This window comes from Rhinopithecus bieti, unplaced genomic scaffold (assembly GCF_001698545.2).
Source record: "Rhinopithecus bieti isolate Rb0 unplaced genomic scaffold, ASM169854v2 scaffold_41709, whole genome shotgun sequence".
Lineage (NCBI taxonomy): Eukaryota > Metazoa > Chordata > Mammalia > Primates > Cercopithecidae > Rhinopithecus > Rhinopithecus bieti.
The window spans coordinates 457946-462943 of NW_016817151.1; positions in this window are offsets into that span (position 1 = coordinate 457946).

A 4998-nucleotide genomic window follows, 5' to 3' on the forward strand; every position below is an offset into this window, starting at 1 on the left:
GTGAAGCCCTCATTCCAGGGTGCCTAAGAGGCACTTCCTCCTCCTCCTCACTGCCCCCGGGAGTCTCCCAAAGCCCTGCCACTGCCCTGATCCTGGTTAACACTCCTGGTAATTGCTGGGGCTGCTGCAGAAAGCCCAGAGAGAGAGAAAAAAAAAATGCCAGCGTTAATTAGAGAGAGAAAAAAAGTCTGCTTCTCCAGTGTTCACTGAGGCTTCCCTCCTGCCCACACCCTCTGGGTTGGGGCATCCAGTTTCAAGGAAGCTCCCAAGGCAGGGCTCTCCATGCCCAAAGCCAAAATCAACAACAGCACATGGAAATTACTGAACAGGAGCAGCTGGGTCTAGCAGGCTTCTAGGAGCCTTGCTCCAAAGCTCCCAACCCCTCATATTTCCAAGAGGTATGTCAGGGGGTCTGCCCCCAACCCCACCCATCCAAAGAAAGCCTCACATTAACCTACAGCCCAATAACCTGTTGCTCTGCAACAAAGACAGTACAAGTTCTTGCTACCAACATGAGACTCCTCTGGATGGCAATGGACATTCTGTAGGCAAAACAATTCATGCAATGTAAGCCTTTAAAAATATTGTCCCATCTCACCTCACAACTACCCTGTGAGGTAGGTACTATTCTTTCCTCCACTTTATAGATGGGGAAACTGAGGCTTAGAGAGGCTAAATAGCTGTACCCAAGGTCAACAAGCCCACAAGTAGCAGAGGAGGGATTCAAACCCTGGCATCCTGACTCCAAAGCCTGTGTATTGAACCCCTATTCTACGCCACGGGGCACTCAGATAGTCACTGGGCAGTAGAAACACGCCTTGTGAAGCTTACAGCCTGGCACAAAGTTCTTAGCGAAGGCTCTGTGAGGTTTCTGTGAGGTCTACGGACCCCCTCATCCCCAAAATCGAATGCACAATTTAATGTGTTTGTGTGTGCCTATGCTTTTTGGGAGGGTGTCAAAGTTCTCTTTAGATTATCCATGGAATCTGGGACCAGAAAAAAGCTTAAGAACCTAGGGCCAATAAGGTAGCAACACTTCGATGCCTTGTGAAGTCCATTCTAGAACACAGATCTTCCGATTTGAGTCCTCTACTTTTTCATGCTACCTCTTTGCTATCAAGTAATAGCGAAGAGGGCAACTTGAGTTTCTCCAGAAATGGAGAATAGACTGGCATTCGAGAATTAGAGTCACCTGGCACTGGAAGTCCACCCAGCCTGACTGGGAGAGAGTATCCAGGATATATACTCGGGGTGGGGAGCGGGAGGGAAAGGGTTAACAGTCAGGTCCTGTGGGATTAAAGGATTTCCTACACTGTGTTTATTACTTCTTTCCATCACTTAAAAACAAGTTTCAACATTGTCCCAATTCTGATCCTGGGTTTTACTCGGATCCACACTGAGAAAAATAATTCATTACGGCAGCCGCAAACTAACAGAAATTAGCAGGCGGGGGAAAAAAGTTTCCATTCCATACTAATTTGCTACAGTTTTAAAGGCCACCGTCTGTCTAAAAACAAGGGTGTTCCTTAACTGAGGCCATTGTCCTCATTTCCAGATGCTCCAAGACAGCAAACAATGACAATGATGCTGCTGCCAACATTTGACACCCAATATTATCAAGCCCAAATTCTGTGTGCTGGGCTCTTAATGATAAGCTTTACCCAAACTTATCTCATTTAATCCTCACTCCAGTCCTATGAGGCAGGGGCATTATCATCTCCAGTTCAGAGATGACAAAATTAAGCCCCAGAGAGGTTAAACAGCTGCCCAAGAACACACCGCAAGTCAGTGACAGTGCCAGGATTCAAACCTGATCTATCTGACCCAAAAGAAAGGGCTCTAGACCAGGGCCCCTAAAAGGATGTCCACAGACCACCTGCAAACTGTTAAGTTGTGGGTCCTTACCAAATAAGTACAGAAAAAGAAAGGAAGGAAGGATTTGAAAACGTTTATAGCAATCTGACATTAGCACAATATCCAAGCATGTGATCTGTGGACTTCCCTCTTAGAACAGGGTATAGACCAGTCTGGATGTTCTCAGACTGGCTCAGACTGGTCATGCTCATCGGTCCCTGAACTAAGGAATAGAACACATTGTCCTTCACCTCAGATACTTTGAGAAGCACTGTTTTAAAGCACTGCAAAGACGGGGCATAGAAGACAAACAAGGTTCAGCACGTCCCCAGCTGTCCCTGCAGCATCCAAAGTCTTCTAGCACAGCACTTCTCAGACTGACTTTCTTTCTCTCTCTTTCTTTCTTTCTCTTTCTTTCTCTTTCTTTCTTTCCTTTCTTTTCTTTTCTCTTTTCTTTTCTTTCTTCTTTCTCTTTCTTTCTCTCTCTCTTTCTTTCTTTCTTGAGATGGAGTTTCACTCTTGTTGCCCAGACTGGAATGCAGTGGCGCAATCTCAGCTCACTGCAACCTCCACCTCCTGGGTTCAAGCGATTCTCCTGCCTCAGCCACCCGAGTAGCTGGGATTACAGGCAGGTGCCACCACGCCCAGCAAATTTGTTTTGTATTTAGTAGAGACAGGGTTTCACCATGTTTGTCAGGCTGGTATCGAACTCCTGGCCTCAGGTAATCCACCGCCTTGGCCTCCCAAAGTGCTGGGATTACAGGTGTGAGCCACTGCGCCCGGTCACTTCTCAGACTGTCATGTGCACACGAACACTAGGGACCTTCTTAAAACGTAGATTGATTCAGGAAGTTCAAGGTGGGGCCCATGATTCTCCATTTCTAACCAGGTGATGTCAGCGCTGCTGCTCTGGGGACCTGACTTTGGGTAGCAAGTCTCCAATTGCACAAGCAGACCAGAGCCAATGAGGCTGATGCTGCGAACTTCACCTAGCAAACAAGTCGGACTCCAGCAAAGGCTCACCAGTTAGCACGGGCTGTGAGGAGGCCAAAAGGTAGCCCTTACAAACACCTTTCCCCAACCCCAGGCTGAGTCTGGGATGCCCAGGGGCCCTTTTATCCTGAGTCAGAAACTAAAGCCCTTTCAGTCCCAGGGGTTTAACAGAAGGCAGAGAAAAGCAGCTCAGAAGCCTTTGCAAACACTGTGAGGAACGCTACCCACAACCACAGCCAAGTGGAGGGAGCATTTTGAGAAAACTGTGCCCACTTCTTTGGTTCTGCTCAAGCTAGACTGAAGCTGGGTCTCAGACAGTGATGGCCTGGGAGAATCACACATGTGTTTGGACAGCACTTTCTACTTCCTAAAAAGAAGAAGATATCCACATCTATCATGAGAGCTGAGAAATCTAATTAAAAGCTGGAAGAAGCCTCAGAGGAAGGGATGTGCTGTGGTCAACACAGGAGGGCAGAAATGACCCCTCTGTGACCAGTCCTGTAGCCAGAAAGAGCCACACACAGTCCAACTCCAAAGGGGGAATGGTCCCCACTTCCTGCAGGTAACCTTCCCATGACCTGCTCTACTCCCTGGAAATTCTTGACACTAAAAACCTTCTTCGTTAGTGCCAACCTCAGTCTCTCCTAGTTCCATTTCTGGCACAAGGACTGAAGGACTTATTAAAGGGGCTGGCCGGGTGCAGTGGCTTATGTCTGTAATCCTAGCACTTTAGGAAGCCGAGATAGGCAGATTACTTGAGCTCAGGAATTTGAGACCAGCCTGGGCAACATAGCAAAACCATGTCTCTACAAAAAATACAAAAATTAGCTGGAGGTGGTGGCACACACCTATAATCTCAGCTACTTGGGGGCTGAAGTGTGGGATCGCCTGAGCCTGGGAAGTCAAGGCTGCAGTGAGCTGTGTTCACACTCCAGCCTGGGTGACTAAGCAAGATCCTGTTTAAAAAAGAAAAGAAACAAAAAAAGCAGGAAAGGTGCAATTTGCAGGAAAAACCCCAGATCTCCCATTCATTCAGGGCAGTTGCTCATTCATTCAAAAACATTGATGAAGCCACTGCCACATGCCGGGCACTGTCAGGAAGCGAGCATAGAGGCACAGGCTGGGGCCTTCTCCTTACCCTCCTCTAAAGAAGTGGGGAATAAGCAATAAACGGGTCATGAGGCCGTTACCTAAGTCCAAGGGCACTGCTGTTCCTGCAGTGGCGGAGGGGTGCGGGGGGAGCGGAGGGAAGTGAGTTGCTGGGCAGAAGCTCTCACATATGCATGGACTCAGGGAAAGCCCGCCCGAGGGCGGTGCTGGGTATTGAAGTTGATGGTGGCTGACAGATCTCCTTCACTTTACTCACAGAGGGCCAAGAAAGGCCTAAGGGTTAGTAACACACAAAGGAACACAGTCAGAGGGGCTTCATGTCCTGACCAAAGGTGTCTCAACAAGACACAATTGCGAATCCAGGGAGGATCCAGCTGAAAAGCCTCCTCTGGATTGCAGAGGACCCCCATGAAACCACGAGCCTCTTTCTCCTTTGCAAAAATCAAATCATATTCTCCTACCTCCAAACCCTGCCATGTGCTGCTTCCCTACACAATGCCCCCAACCCTGTTCCTCTCACCCAGTTGTGTCCTTCCCTCTTTCAGAATTCTGCTTAAAATGTATCTCTAGGCTGGGAGCGGTGACTCATGCCTGTAATCCCAGCACTTTGGCAGGCCGAGGCAGGTGCATTGCCTGAGGTTAGGAGTTTGAGATCAGCCCGGCCAACGTGGTGAAATCCTGTCTCCACTAAACATACACACACACACAAATAGTTGGGTGTTGTGGTGCATGCCTGTAATCCCAGCTACTCGGGAGGCTGAGGCACGAGGATCTCTTGAACCCGGGAGGTGGAGGTTGCAGTGAGCCAAGATCGCGCGACAGCACTCCAGCCTGGGCAACAAAGTGACATGGTGTCTGGAAAAAAAAAAAGGCCAGACACAGTGGCTCATGCCTGTAACCCCAGCACTTTAGGAGGCCGAGATGGGTGGATCACGAGGTCAGGAGATCAAGACCATCCTGGCTAACACGGTGAAACCCCATCTCTACTAAAATACAACAAAATTAGCTGGGCATAGTGGTGGGCGCCTGTAGTCCCAGCTA